Source organism: Bos indicus x Bos taurus, chromosome 17 (genome assembly GCF_003369695.1).
Source record: "Bos indicus x Bos taurus breed Angus x Brahman F1 hybrid chromosome 17, Bos_hybrid_MaternalHap_v2.0, whole genome shotgun sequence".
NCBI lineage: Eukaryota > Metazoa > Chordata > Mammalia > Artiodactyla > Bovidae > Bos > Bos indicus x Bos taurus.
Genome location: NC_040092.1, coordinates 8077500 through 8093813, shown reverse-complemented (window position 1 = coordinate 8093813; position 16314 = coordinate 8077500). Strand labels below are relative to the sequence as shown.

General features: G+C 49.2%; 1 protein-coding gene across 3 annotated transcripts in view; it reads right to left on the bottom strand.

The window, feature by feature from the left end:
* WSCD2 (WSC domain containing 2) overlaps positions 1-10695 on the bottom strand; it is a 115410-nt gene extending 104715 nt beyond the window's left edge. For all 3 annotated transcript variants that reach the window (XM_027566473.1, XM_027566472.1, XM_027566475.1), the window contains exon 1: positions 9852-10695. The gene's annotated coding sequence lies outside the window, so the exon portion shown is untranslated. The remainder of the gene's footprint in view (positions 1-9851) is intronic.
* Between the last annotated feature and the right edge of the window lie 5619 nt (positions 10696-16314).

The following is a 16314-nucleotide window of genomic DNA, read 5'->3' as shown; positions in this document are numbered from 1 at the left end:
AGCCTGGTGGGCTGCCGTCTATGGGGTCGCACAGAGTTGGACATGACTGAAGCGACTTAGCAGCAGCAGCAGCTCAGTCTTTTATAGGGCTGTCTCTCAATCTCTCTCTCTCTAGGGGCCAAGAGTTGAGAGTTTTAGAAGCATCCTATGTTTGGAGCTGCTGGTACACTCTGGTGATTTGGGGGAGGCCAGGAAGGGCTGAGGAGAGGCTGCATCAAAATGAAACATATAATTATTATTTAAATCAGTTCAGATACAGAAGGAGAAAAGTCAGAGCTTTCTGTGGCATTTCCCCCCCATGCCGTTTTTAATTCTATCTTATCAGAACACAGCTGGGATTTGTTTTTCAAAAGGAAAAACTCCTTTAATTAAAAAAAAAAAAATTCTCTGATAAAAGTGAAAATAGCCCACAGGCCGTCAGGTGACAATGGAAGGGAGACAGGGCGTTTTAGCAACTTAAAGCAGATTAAAAAACTAATTTGTTGACTCTCTTTTGCCAAGCCTACCTCTCCCCTGGAAAGCTGTGTGTTTTGCATAATGAAGCTGAAATCCTGAAATCACTGAAGTCCGCCTAGCTCCCTCTTTGTAGGCATTTCAATGGGCTCCCACCTCATGTGGGGGTGCAGTTTCTTCTTATTGCTCTGGTCGGGGTTTAATAGAATCATTCACTCCCTGTACTTAAAATCTGTCCAAGGCCTCCCACTGCTGGAAGGATAAAGAGCAAAGCACTCGAGGGGCTGGCGAGGCCCTGAGGATTGTCCACTGGCTGTGTGCCAGCTCTTCCCTGGTCTGGAAATGTGTCCGTGTCTTTGATTCATGCCACTCTCCTCACCTCAGGGCCTTTGCACATGCTGCTTCTGCTATCTTCCCAGCCTTTTTCACCTGCTCAATCCTCTTCATCCTTCAGAGCCGGGCTGTTTTTTTCTCTCTCTCAAGGAATTCTTCATTTCAGAGGCCCTAAATTCTGGCAGTTACTTCAAGTTGTAATTATATGCAGGTTGGGGTCTTGTTTTTCTCCTCACTTTCGCCACAGGGTCTGGCATACAGTAGGTGCTCAATAAAAATCTGTTGATTAGACCAGTGGGTGAACCTTGATGAAAGGGAGTGCATGGTGCCAGCGTGCCATGGGTTCCTCAACACCTCAGGTCTTCCCTTTGCTGCGTGCAAAGCCCCAGTCCACATTCTCCCAGCGTGTTTTCACACTCTCCTTGCACACCCACTTTTGGGTGTGCATAGTGCTCTGAGGGTGAGACCATGTTGTATGGGGAAGAGAACATGGCCTCTAGGGTCAGATCTTAATTCCAATCTTAGCCTCTCCAGACTTTAGAAAAAAAAATTTTTTTTTAATTTATTTATTCAATTTTGGCTGCACTGGGTCTTCATTGCTATGCACAGGCTTTCTCTAGTCTCGGGGCATAGGCTTCTCCTTGCAGTGGCTTCTCCTCTTGTGAAGCATGGGCTTTAGAGTGCATGGACTCAGTAGCTGTGGCCCACGGGCTTAACTGCCCTGCAGCATGAGGAATCTTTCCAGACCAGGGACTGAACCCGTGTCCCCTGCATTGGCAGGTGGATTCCTATCCATTGGACCCCAGGGAAGTCCTCTCTAGACTTTTAACTTACTTATTTACTTTGTTTTCATCCTGCCAAAATCTATTGTTGTTGCTGTTCAGTTGCTCAGTCGTGTCTGACTCTTCGCCACCCCATAGCCTGCAACACGCCAGGCTCCCCTCTCCTTCACTGTCTCCCGGAGTTTGCTCAGACTCATATCCGTTAAGTCAGTGATGTCATACACAACATAAAATTTCCTACATTAACCACTTCTAAGTGTACAGTTCAGTGGTGTTAAGTACATTCACAGCGTTGTGCGACCATCACCAACATCCATCTCTAGAACAGTCATGTTCCCAAATGGAAACTCGATCCCATTGAACACCAACTCCCCATTTCTCCCCCCAACCCGCCCCCGGAGACCACCATTCTACTTCCTGTCTCTCTGAACCCGACTACTTCAAGAAAGTCAAAGTGGAACGATACAGTGTTTGTCCTGTTGCGTCGGGCTTATTTCACAGCGTGAACATCTTTGAGTTCATCCTTGTTGTAGTGTGTGTTAGAATTTTGCTCCTCTTTAAGGCTAAATAATCTCCCACGGCATGGATGGAGCACACTTTATCCCATGTCGACGGACACTTGGGTTGCTTCCACTTGTCCGCCATTGTGAATAAAGATGCTGTGAACGTGCCTATACTCCTTACCTGAGAAAGAGGGTAAAAGAGCATTTTCCTTGGAGGGATGTTGTGAGGATCAATGAGTGAAAACACAGAAAGAGCAGGGCACATTTCCTGGCACATCAAGCGCCCGTGTTGATCAGGGGCCAGTGGGCAACAGACGGCTCACCCCAGTGGGGTGACCAAGGGCAGTTACGATGGTGGGCAGAGTGTAGAGAAGCCACGAGGGGTGGGAAGTGCAGCACCCAGGGCCTGGCCGCAGAGGAGGACCATGCCCGCCCCCAGACCAGAAGGGGTAGGGGAGGAGGGTTCCTCGATGCAGAGGACCCTGACAGGGGCTGTTAGAAGACACCACCTCCATCACCTGCTGTGTTTTCCTCACTGAACTCATCACTATTTAAATTTAAGCTGTTCAGTTATTTATTTATGCATTTCTGTTCTGATTCCGATTCCTGGAATCACCCCCCAGGACAGCAGGGCCTCTGTCTGTTTGCTCAACACTTCATCTTCAGGACCTAGATAGACCTAGGTACAAGGTCGATGCCCAGGAAATACTCAAGCCTGGTGCACCTAAGCACTCAATAAATATGTGTTGAATCAATGAATGTGGAATGATTCATTTGTTTTTTTTCCACCGTGGTAGCCAAATAAAGAAAAAGAAGTGAAAATGTTAGTTGCTCAGTTGTGGCTGACTCTTTGACCCCATGGACTGTAGCCTATCAGGTTCCTCTGTCCATGGGATTCTCCAGGCAAGAATGCTGGAGTGGGTTGCCATGCTCTCTGGGTCAGGATCTTCCTGAGTCAGGGATCAAATCATGCAGATTCTTTACCATCTGAGCCATCAGGGAAGCCTGGTAGCCAAATAACTACTCTCCAAAGATATCCATGCCCTAATTCCTTGAACCTATGGTGATGTTACCCTACATAGCAAAAAGGGCTTTGCAGATACGAGTAAGTTAAAGATCTTGAGATGGGGAGATTATCTTGGATTATCTGAGGGGGCCCAGTGCCATCTAATAAGGTGGTGGCGGTGGTTTAGCTGCTAAGTCGTGTCCAACTCTTGTGACCCCATGGACTGTAGCCTGCCAGGCTCCTCTGTCCATGGGATTTTCCAGGCAAGAACACTGGAGTGGATTGCCATTTCCTTCTCCAGGGGAACTTCCTGACCCAGGACTCGAACCCAGGTCTCCTGCATTGCAGGCAGATTCTTTATCGACTGAGCTATGAGAGAAGCCCATCTAATAAGGGAGGCAGGGAATTCAGAAGTCAGAGATGGAGATATGACCGTGGAGGCAGAGGTCAGAGCGACGTGGGGCTACCAGCCTCGGAATGTGGGCAGCCTCCAGGCCATAGAAAAGGCATGGAAATGTTCCTCCCCTTGAGAGTCCAGTAGGAACAGAGCCCTGCTGACCCATTCTAGACTTCTAATCTCTAGCAATGAGAATAAGTTCACACTGTTTTAAGTGCCTGTACTTGTGGTCACTTGTCACAGCAGCAGTAAGAGATGAATACGGCCACGTGTGAAGCAGCGTGGGATCTGAGGCCCCTGTAACAGGTCAGGGTGCAGAAGGCCCAGCTCCTGACCTCAGCTCTGTCACCAACCTGTGCCACCTCAGCCAAAGCCCCCTTTCACAATGCCCAGGGCTGACGGGCTGAGCTTACGTAGTAAATACTCATAACACCTCTGGGAGGAGGCGCTGTCACTGTCATCGCCATATTACAGACGAGCAAACCGAGGCACGTGCCTTCCTTATGGTATTTCCTAAGTCCGTGGGGTCGCACAGAGTCGGACAAGACTGAGCAGCTTCACTTTCACTTTTCACTTTCATGCACTGGAGAAGGAAATGGCAACCCACTCCGGTGTTCTTGCCTGGAGAATCCCAGGGATGGGGGAGCCTGATGGACTGCCGTCTATGGGGTCACACAGTCGGACACGACTGAAGTGACTTAGCAGCAGCAGCAGCAGCAGCAAGGTGGTAAACTGAAGCTTCTGTCCTCAACCCAAGACTCAAGGAATGTGGGGCTCAGATAGTAATCGGGAAGCTGGGCTGGACTCCAGTCTAATCTGCCTCCAGAACCAGGGCCTCCTGCTTCCTCCCCAAACTGTAAGGTCCTCAAGGACAGGATTGGGGTCTGCCACTTCTGTATCTTCAAGGCCCGGGACAAAGTATGACTCTTAGAAGACTCGGAGCAAATGCTGAGCATCAGCAAATCCTGACATTCAATACAGAACGAATACGTGAATGAGAGATTGAACAAATCTCCCCTCAACCAAAGAGACGCTTCTCATGTCTGTGATCTAATTCATTCCTGCCTACCTAACCTCCAGGTGAGCCAACTCGAAGGTCAAGTATGTGCTTGCTTCCCAAGAATGGCAAGCATGCCTGCTAGCATTGGGGAGGCAAGACGACGTCGTGGTTAAAGGCATGGTCTCTGACATCTGGTGATCTGAGTGCAAATTCCAGCAATGCCTCTCCTGAGTTGTCAAATCATCTCTCTGAGCCTCACAGGTTATAACAGAAGTCATAACAGAAATATCTCAGAGAGTAGTTGTATGAAACCTCTGGCATGGTATCTGGTATCTGGTAAGCACTCCATAAGCATTAGCTGTTATTATTATTATTAACACTGCTGATGTTGGGATGAGCAGAGATCCAGGTAGGAATGGGGTATCCATGGTGAGAAGTACATGGTGCATCTCTGAATGAGTACCAGGGGTCCCACAGGAGCAGGAAATACAGAGCACTGGTAACTGCATCAGTTAGCTACAATCACAATAATGGTGTGTAACGAACAACCACAAAGCCCCAGTAATATAAGGATTTAATTAGTTGATCTGTTAGTGGCCAACTGGAGCATGGCTGAGCTAGACTCTTCACTGAGGTTTGGGCTAAGGGTAGTTCAACATGTGTTCATTCTGGGGCCAGGCTAGGGGGAGGAGGGCAGCTACCTTGGTGGAGCCCTTCTCCCAGCCATGGCAGAAACATGCAAGGCCCCTGGACATCTAAGCTTGGAAAGGACACTCTATCACTTCGGGCCAGAGGAAGACACAAGGCCAAACCGAAAGTGAAAGATGAGAAGCACAGACCCTGCCTGCCTCTTGAGTGGGAAGAACAGCCACATCTCATGGCTAAGAGCATGGATACAGGGATGGGGGAGGAATTGGGGCCAGGGATGTGTTTCCCCCAACAACCAAACACTAGGCAAACCTCAGAAAGGGTTCTCACACTGCCCCGGCCTGCTCGCCTCACCAGCTTCTGCAGCCCCTGCGACATCAACTCCTGGTCAAAATCTGGAAGACCCCAGCAGCAACACTGGCAGTCTGTGGGGATCCCCATCCTCACCTTCCCAACATCTGGACCTGCTCCAGGGAGCCATTAATCTCGGGCAATTTCTTTTCTCACTTGATTTGTTTATTTAAGGAAAACAAGTTGCTCTTAATTAGGAACACTGCTGTTGAAATGTTCAGTGCATTCTAGGCTGCCTATGTTCAGACCTTCTGCCTAAAATTATACCTGTGCTCTGAACATCTGCGAGTCTGTTCAGTGACTGGCCTAAGTACAGGCTTCTGGCGGGGGAGACATGGGTTGTCCTGGGGGTTGAGGGAGCTGGGGGGCAGAGGAAGACACAGCTTCAGAGCAAAGGCGCCTGAGAAAATGAACATCCGACACCCCAACACTCTGCTCAGAGCTGGCGCCACCAATCGCTGAATCAACACTCGGCAGGCACACACGCGAGCACAGTGCAGACGTGCAGAGCACACGGAAGAGCAGCGTTTAAAGGTTCAGAGATGCGTTCTGTCTGGACGCTCTCAGCAGTGTTTACAGCCGCCCCCCCCCCGCGCCCAGCACCTTATCAGCCCTGCGGACACCGAGTCACACCTGCACAGACGCATGTGTTCAGAAACACACATATACACACGCGACACACACAGAAGTTGCTTTGCCCCACAGACAGGCAAGCACACGAAACACACATCATACACCCAGGGACATGTGAAAAGATACAAGGCCCCACTCTAGGTACACACATTCGGGAACTCACGCACACACAGGAGCCATGCACAAACGTCACACTGCAACATCCAGAAGCACATTCGGAGACACCTCACGTGCACACCGAGACACACTCGAATGGACACAGTGACCAACAAGCCCAATAGCAACACTAAGAAACACATACATATACACAGAGACACAGCCAAGCGTACTGTGCTTCACAGGTGCACACACTCAGAAACACATGTGTACACACACAGATGACTAAGTTTACACTGCAAAGCACACAGGTGCACATCCATAGAAACACACACGTACATAGAGACATAGTCAAGTGCACCCTCTCTCACTCACAGACACACGTGTTCAGAACCCCACACGCACACATAGAGACACTCACAGAGGCTGCATCACAGCAAACAGGCACACAGAGGACGAGAAGCGTGCAGGGCTGTACACACACATGCACACAGAGGCACAAAGACACCGTGAAAAGCACGGGGATAGACACAGCCATAAGCTTACACTCGTATCACTGCACACAGGTGCGCACGTGCACACACGCAGTGCTCACAGATGCCCACACAGACAACACGTACATGTGCCCTGGCCACCCCACACAGCCCCTCAAACAGAGACTGGCACACAGACCCTCGCGACACATGTGTGCACCTGACCACACACACACAACTGCTTAACACTCACAATTGCTTATGCATACCCACACTCACACTGCCTCACTCAGGCACGTGCACACACACATATGCCTAAGTCCGTGGACAGGCAATCTCATGAGTACACACTAATACTGACACTAGTCTCACATGTGCCCACACACGCTTCAGGGTTTTACGTAACTCTACTCACACGAGCACACGTACGCATACTACGTGAGAACGTATGCACAGGCACATGTTCACACACAGGTGTCTGCACAGACACACACGTCCTATTCCGCCAGGAAAGCAAACTGTTCGTTTTCTGAATCCTGAAAGTCGAGCCCGTAGATAAGAGCTAACACACGGTGGAGCTGCTCCCACTCCAGGCCAGGCTGCATGCCTGTTAACTCACTCCGTGTTGGCCAAGATGAGGTCTGTCTTCCCCATGGAGGTTTTAGCATGGACCCAGGGCTTCCCTGGTGGCTCAGCCTGCAATGCAGGAGACCTGGGTTTGATCCCTAGGTTGGGAAGATCCTCTGGAGGAAGGCACGGCAACCCACTCCAGTATACTTGCCTGGAGAATCCCCATGGACAGAGAAGCCTGGAGGGCTACAGTCCAGGGGGTCACAATGAGTCGGACACGAATGAGCGACTAAGCACAGCACAGGGGTTACCTCGTACAGGGAGGGATGTAGATATCCCAAGCCTCGGAACCATCCAGAAAGAAATAAGACTGACTAATTGACAGCCTTCCTCCACAATCTCAGCCACCTGCCCACACACACACGCAAGACACTTTCCCGGCGTGGCTGTTCCTGCAGGGAACAGCAGCCTCGCCTGATCAGACAGCCTAAGCAGATGGAGGGCTGCCCAGACATACTGAACTTCTCTGCCCTGGATCCCTCCACAGCTGCAAAGTTGAAGCCATGGAGACAGCTTACCTCTACCTCCTGTTGTCATGGCGACGCAGCAGCTGGATGCATCCAGCGCTCCCAGACCGCCTGGGGCTCCCCACTAGGAGCTGCTGGTCCAGAAGTGCTTTTATGAGGAAGGAGCGGGTAGCGGGGTCGGGGCGGGGGAGGGAACTGCAGGTGTCAGATGATCCGAGAGAACAAGGGCCGGGTCCCCAGCCAAGGATTAGGCACCTGGTGCTCAGGGCCAGCCTCCCTGGGGACAACAGCACCCAGATGCCCGTGCGCAAGACTCAAAACAGACAGCCTTGCTGCTGCATTCGTGCAGCCCCAGTCTCACCAGGCGCACCAAGCACTTCCCACGCACCGTCTCAGTTATCAGCTCCTCATTGTACTGTGGAGGGACCGAGGTTCAGAAGGCGAAGTGATTGGTCAGACTCAGACGTGTCTCAGTCCCAGACCATTCACACACTGTGTTACACCACCTCCTGGGATTTGGAGGATTTCATCTCTGACAGTCACTCAGGGCTGTAAGAATGTCTGGACCTCTGAGGATACAGGAAATCTCTTCCTTTTTACAGAAGCAGCAACTGGAGCTCAGAGAGGTTGAGTGATTTGCCCAAACTCACATAGCAAATTGATGGCCGACTTGACGTTCAACCTCTTGACCCGAAGACGGGGTTTCCCCAGGACATTAAATACCAGCCTCTGACACCCTCGAAGCATTCCTGGGTCCTGGCAGCCTAGAGAAGCAGCTCGTAGCCTGCCTGGCCCCAGGTCAGAACCCCAAGCACTGGCGGGAGGTCCTCAGACTCCCACCTCATGCCTCAAGCACTGTCCAGGAACCACGCAGCAATGTTGTTTCCTAGAGGCAGACACCAGGTCTGACCACAGGGCCAGGGGAATACATCTGTTAGGTCAGGAACAGAAGCACCTCCACTGCCTGCCTCATGGACCAACTAGTTCATGGAGATGACCCCGGCCCTAGGCTGGAACCCTAGGAAGTGAAGCAAGACTTCATCTCGGGGGCTGTGACGACAGGGATGGCTCCAAAAATGACCCTTGGAGACCAGGTGGCCTCTTTGGAGCATGTTTTTCCTTAAGAGGAAAAAAACGATCTGGCCAGACTCATGAGCTACGTGCTGGGCTCTGCAGAGCCTCGAAGGGCCTGGGGTGTGACAGACCACCCACAGCCTCAGAGTTGAGGATGATAGTGCCAGGAGTCCCCATCCAAATGTCCATTCCAACCTCTTTTCTGCTGAAGTTTGCACCTCGCCAGGCTCCAATCTGAATGGTCTCATTGAGCAGCTCAGGAAACTTCTCCCAAATTTTTAGCTCATCTAAGGAGCTGCAAGGGATCGGAGCTGATCCCCACTGTTTCTAGCGTCTGCCAGCGAGGTGATTCGGCTCCGGCGATGACGCTTGGGGCTGCTGGAAGGGCTTGGATGGGGGCGATCTGTCTGGACAGGTCCCCCTGATTCCCTCTACACATACATATACACACACATATGCACGCACGCACCAGAATGGACATAAGCAAGACTGCAAAGCACTCTACACAGAATTCATCACCCAGGCAGTCCTGGCTTCTTCTCCAGATGATGGGGAATCTCGTTTACCAGAGTATTACCCCCACAAGGACCCTGTAAAGTCAACTTGAAAATAGGTCCAGCTCCTTCTCCCTCAGAACTCTAACTGGCCAAGAAGGGGGTGATTCATGAGTCAAATGAAAGGGGCCCACTGCCTTCCCCCCGGCCCAGGTCAGCTGAGAAGCCCTGCACGTCCTATCTCAGGAACCCGAGGGGATGCCTGGAGGAAGGACGCAGGATAAGCCGGCACGTCCAACCCTCTGCGGGAGGAGAGAAAGTTTGTCATCCACCCAGAGCCGGCTGTCACCACTCGGGGTTCTTTACTCACCTGGCTCTGGACACTGAACCCCAGGCTCCAGGCAGCATCTGGAATCGGCAGCCCAGCTGGGGGACAGATATCCTTTGCAGCAGCTCTATGCCCTCTCCCTAAGGCCCCCCTGCTAGCAGGACCAGGCCCCTTAGCCCTTACCTGAGGGTCTCAGTCACTTGCAAACTCTGCCAACGGAGCCCAGCCAGCGCCCGGGGTCTCTCTCTCTGCGACTCCCGCGTCCCGCTTGGCGCACCCGCTCTGTGGGTGCCTTCCCAGCTGCCAGCTGCTGCAGTGGCATCCAGGAAAGGGAGACTGGATTTTCTTTCTCGCCGCCTAGTCTCCTCCCGGCGGCCCGGGGGGCTATTTCTCCGGGTCTGGTGCAAGGGGCATCCTCCGCGCCTCCAGCGGGAAAGTGGAAGAGTGTGCGTCCTGGATTGCAGCAGCGGCGAAAGCGGTGGCCGGGGACGAGGAGGCGGTGGCGACGCCAGCCGGTGAGCCGGGGAGGCGGGCGGAGGCGAGAGGAAGTGCAAACCGGGCTCCTGCGAGCCTAGCGCTCGGGCGGGCTGGCGGGCGGGCGGCACTGCGGGTGCCCCGCGCCAAGGCGAGGCCCCGCGCAGGCACCCACCCGGGGATGCCCGGGCCCGCTGCGCGCTGGGCGCGGGCTGCGGCTGGGCGCGGGGCTCCGGCCGCCTCGCCTCCCTCTCTCTCTCTGCCTCCCTTCCTGCCTCGCTCGCTCCCCCGGACTTCACGTCTCTGGAGCCCGAGCTCCCAGCGCCGCCGCCGCCGCCGCCGCCAGCACGCCTCAGCCCGGCGCGCTCCTCGCGCGGAGCCACGGCACTGCCTACCGCTTAACTCCTTGCATGCCACCTGGCCCTCCCGCAGCCTCCCGGGGAGCTGGGCAGACCCGGTGCCAGGCCTGCTGCGGCTCTGGGGAAGGGCCTCAGCCTCTAAGCCTCAGTTTCCCCATCCGTAAAATGGGCTCGAAAGACGCACGTCCTAGAATTGTCTGGAGAATTAACTGAGACGATTGTGGGATGTGCCAAGATCCCTGGCATTGCGTAAGCACTGATAAATGGCAGCGGATTTGTTGTTGCTGCTGCTGGTTTTGTTCAGGAGGCTTGCCACGGTGCCTCATTAATGGTAACCCCAATAAAGGGCACTCGGGTTTTGGGGGGGTGGGGGGAGGGTGTTTAGTTTGTTGTTTTACAAGCTACACGGGCAGTAAATTTAAGCTGTGTGACTTCTGTCTGATCACTCACCCTCTCTGAGCCTGTTTCAGAATTTCCCTTCGGAGCTCTGTGACCTTGGACAAGTTTCCACCCTGAATCCCTGTATCCTCCTCTGTAAAGTGAGATGGTAGGTAATGGCCACCGTCAAAGGATCTCCATTGAAACTCTGGGAAAGGAGCCCACCTAAAGGAAGGGTCACTGCTGGGTGAGTGCCTCCTAAGTGCCAGAAACATGGCCGTGTACTTTCGCACATATCAAGCCCTTGAAAACAAGCCTCGAAGGCTGCTAGTTCCATTTTCATTTTTCAGATGAGAGAACTGGGGCCAACAGAGGTTAAGAGACTCAGCTAGCTTAGCACAGCTAGAAAGGAGCAGAGCTGGGATTGATACTCTGGAATTTCTGACTCCAAAACCATTGTCTGTTTAAGCTTGGAACTCAAGGAGAGGCTTTAACGTGGCCCTTTGCAGACTCTTCTTCATTTAAACTAACAAGAAGAATTCATACCTGCATCTTCTTTATCAGAGCAGTCATTTTCCCAACTATAAAATTAATTCTCATCTAATGTACATAATTCAGAAAATAGTAAATAAAAAGAAGAAGAGCAAATCAACTCCATTCTTATCACCCAGAGATGATGATTTTTAACATCTTGGTGTAGTTCCTTCCAGTCTTTTTTCTATACCTATATATAAAAGCATGTAGAATCATCCATTCTGTATCAGGAGATGGGTAGGGCTTGGCAAATGCAGCTCATAAATCCTTTGTGAAGGCTGAGCCCCCAGTTTCACAAGAGAAAAAGACATATAAATGCTCGATCAATGGCAGCTGCTACTTTTTATTAGAAAGAAGTGATCTGAATAATACTAACACCAGTTGCTGAGAATTGCTGAGTCCTTACTAAGCAATAGGCACCATTTCTGTTAATTCTTTACAAACACTTTAAGGGATACATCTTGGAGTTGGTTCATTTAAAGATGAAAGACTGGAAAGATGGTTAATTTAACAATGAAGACTCAGAAAACTGAGGCCCAGAAAGGTGAGGTCAGTTGTTCAAAGGCACACAGCAAATTCATGGCAGAGCTGGAATTAGAACCCCAGCTCATCTTCACACCCCACCCCAGTCTCCAGCATGATTACAAATGGCAGATCCTCTGTTTCTTTCCCACGCCATCCTCTTCCCACCGCAACTCACAGCCCTCTTGCTCTATCCCGGGGACAACCCTCCAGGGAGCGATCCAGAGACTGACACCTGGTCAAGGAGCCCATCGCAGGGTCTGAAAAGTGTACGACTGACCTCTAGCCATTTCCAGTCCACCTCCCCAAAGCCCACTTCTCCCTGCCCCTCTGTCATGCCCCTCAGGAAGGAGCACTGGGCTTCTCACAAAGTGGAAGAAGCCGCGGGTGAAGCTCAAGGGCTAGGCAAGTGTCCTTGGGTTGGTCACTCACCCCTTGGAGCCACCGCTTCATTATCCATGAAAGGACTGATAATGTCTTCCCTGCCTGCTTCTTAGGGTTTGGGGAAAATAACAGACTGGAAAGCACTTTGAGAGTGGCAGAATTGTAGTAAATAATGGTGATGTTATAACCATCACTGCCATCATCATACAAGCATTTAAGAACAGAGTACCCTGGCCTTGCGCAGTGCTGAAAAGTGGGAGCCCTGGAGACGAGTTTGTTTTTCTCCATATGGATGACCCCTCACAATGCATTGAAAGAATTATCTTTTCCCCACTGCCCTGTGGGTCCACTTGTATCACAAAACATATGTTCCGCACATGCGTGTAGGCTGGTTCAGGGCTTTTCATTCGGTTCCACTGGTCGATTTAGTTATGTTTATGTCAGTATCACATGGTCTCAATTACTATAGCTTTATAATAGTCTTGATATCAATAAAACACATTCTTTTAGCATTCTCTCTACAATATTATCTTGGATATTCTTTTTTCGAATTTATTTATCAATTTTAGAATTAGTTTATCAGGTTTCTCATACGACAATGACAAATACTTGCTGGATTTGAATTGAGATGACATAGTCTACGGATCAATTTTGAAGACATTTGCTATCATTACAGTATTGAGTTTTCCAATCTCTCTATGTCACACCATATGCAGAAATAAATGCCAATTGAGCTGTAGATCTAAATGTGAAAGGCAAAAGAACAAAGCTTCCAGAAGCCTAGAGCAGAGGCAATCTTTATAATCTTGGGGGTAGGAGAAGACTTCTTGTTTAAGAAGCACCATTCAAAAAGGAAAATACTGGTATATTTCATATATTAAAATCATAAGACCTCCACTAATAAACACCATGTAAGTGCATGAGTCAAGGCATAGAATGGGAGCAGATATTTCCAATACCCAGAACTATGGGCTCCTATTCAGAACTTATTAAAAATCTTCCCACAAATCAATAAGTAAAAGACAGACAGCCAAATCAAATGCTCAAGAAACTGGGACAGAGGCTTCACAAAAGAAAATGTTCAGAGAGCCAATAAACTCATTAAAAGGTGTTCAACCTAATTAGAAATCAGGGGCACGCCTATTAAACCTGCAAGGGGAGACCGTTACACGAAAATTACCAAAATTGACAACCCCAAGTGCTGGTGAGAATGTGGAGCAACTGGAAATTGAATGTGCTGCTGTTAGGAGTGTAAATTGGTACACACATTTTGAAAAACTGTGTGGTATATCTACGCACTCTGAATATACACCCCTTTCTGGCTAGCATTTCCCCTTTTAGGTATATACCCAACAGAAATGAATGCTTGTGTCCGCCAAGAGACGCGCAGGAGAATGTTCACAGCAGTCGTGCTTGTTGCTTATAAGAGCACATTTTAACCACACAAATGAATGTACGTACAAAACACAAACAGACTCACAGACATAGAGAACAGACTTGTAGTTGCCAAGGCAGGTGGGGGGAGGGAAGGATTGAGAGTTTGGGATTAGCGGATGCAAACTATTATAAATAGGATGGATAAACAACAAGGTCCTATTGGACAGCACAGAGAACTATGTTCAATATCCGTGATAAATTATAATGGAAAAACATGAAAAGAATATATATATATATAATATGTATAACTGAATCACTTTGTTGTACATCAGAAAATAACAGCATTGTAAATGGACTGTACTTCAATACAAAAAAAATATCACATTTTAAACTAATCGCAAACAACATAAATGTTCACCAACAATAGGATGGGTTCATTATGTATAATCAGCTGGTGGAACACTATACAGCAATGAAAAGGACCAGATTCCAGGTACACACCACCACAGGGTGAATCCAACAAGCACAGTGTTGAGGGATAGAAATGAAACACCAGCGGGTACTTCCTGTAAAGATTTCACTTACATAACGTTTGGAGGCAGGCAAACTCAGCTGGAGGTTGGAGGTCAGAGTGACGGAATCTCCAAGGAGGAGGATGAGCATTGCAACTGGGAGGGAGCGAGTGGGACTCCTGGAGTGCTGGACGTCTTCTTCCTGGACCTGGTTGGTACCTACACAGGTGTTCGCAGCGTGTCATTGAACCTTCTGTTTAGATATTGAGCACTTTTCTACATGTGTGTTAACTCAACTTTTGAAAAGGCTGTTTCTTAAGTGACCATGCTTAGGCAAGACAGTAACAATTTCAAATCTGAGCTCTGGTACTTTCTGGCTGTGGACTGTGGCCAAATTATTGCATCTCACTGAGACTTAGTTTCCTAATCCAGAATATGGAAATAATAATTGTACCCGTTGGATGGGGTGGTGTGAGGATGACAGGGTTTCAAGTGAAATAGGAGAGGCAAAGCACTGCCCTCAACCAATATTGGCTGATGATCATCATCAATTATATTCTGCTGTATTATATATAAAAGTATAATATACTTCATTTATAAATATAAATATATAATATATATATTATATATATATAAAGCAAACGAGTATCTGAGAAATAATGGACAGAACTGTTTGAATCTCAGTGACGGTTGCCAGGTATTAATAAAAGACAGGATGTCCAGTTAAATTTTTAGGATAAGTCTGTAATTTTACATGAGACAAACTTAAACTAAATGTTTTAAAATCGTTTATCTGGAATTCAAATTCAACTGGGTGTCCTGTAGTTTTGTTCTCCAAATCTTGCCATCCTAATTTCACAGTCATTAGCCATGTGCTCTGCAGTAATAAGTTGCTTGACCACTCTGGCCTCGGTTGCCTAATCTATTAAATGGGAATAAAGGTCTTTTCCAGTACTGACAAGAGGGTGAAACTGATTAAATCAGATTTTCTGCCAGGGCGCATCAACCGCTCTGTATTTGTTCCTTTCCCTCTATCATCTCCATCCCTCTTTTTCTGCTCTTTTCTTTTCTTGCCTAAGTCTTAGGGTTGCCCGAGCGCCCCACAGACATCGTGTGGCCCCCCTGCTGGTGGAATCTTCAAAACTAAGAGACTGCGATTAGCTATGAAGAGTGAGTAGTAAAGTTGTAGAGCTTTTGTCTAACATACACACACAGTCAGTTTCGGCAGGAAGGGCCTGCATGCTGCTCAGCCACCGGGCAAACTCTACTTTGAGGCCCTGCCCCGCTCTCTGCTCATCCCCGCCATCCTTTGTGTTTCAAGTTTCTGAGAAAAGTCTCACCCTCTCTCCGTGCCATCTATTCCAGCTCCAAGTATTATTGTTTCTGGCCAAAGTCTGTTGTAGGACTCACAGAGGAGCCGCAAGAAACAAAGCGATCTTTGAAATAAACTCTATTAAAGATCAAAACGGTGATGTAAGAGAGTTTCCAAACATCAGATCAGGTAACACCTCTGAGCCACTTTCATAAAAATGAGCCACTAACCCATACATCACTGTCATTTGAACCCCAGCATCTAAAAATAGGATTTGCTCTAATTTCCTGAGTAGCTGATGCAAATAGAGAGAATGTGAGGGTAGTGAGTGGGCTGTGTCAGGTGATAAGTAACTCCCCGCCTTGATGGCATTTTTCTAAAGTAGAAAGGAGGAGAGCTTGCCTCCAGAAATGCTAGGCAAATCCTGGCAGAGGTCAGAGGCTTAGGATGAAGGATGCGGGAGTTAGCCTGACCTGGGGTGGAGCCCCGACTCTGCCACCTCCTAGCTGGGTAGCCTTAGGTAAATTAACATCTCTGGTCTTCCTCTTTTAAAAAACAGAGACTGAGGATTTTGTGTGGATTAAATGATGGGCGCATATAGATTGTTTCCCACAGTTCATGCATTACACACATGAGCCGTGACCCATTATTACAATGATTCCAGATGGAGAGGACAAATCGAAGGCGACGTGAGGATGCCATTCATTTAGGGCTCTGAACAGAATTCCAGTCCTAGAATTTAAGCGTGTGTGGGTTTCCCAGAGTCAGATTTTTTTTTCTTTTTCGGGCATTAA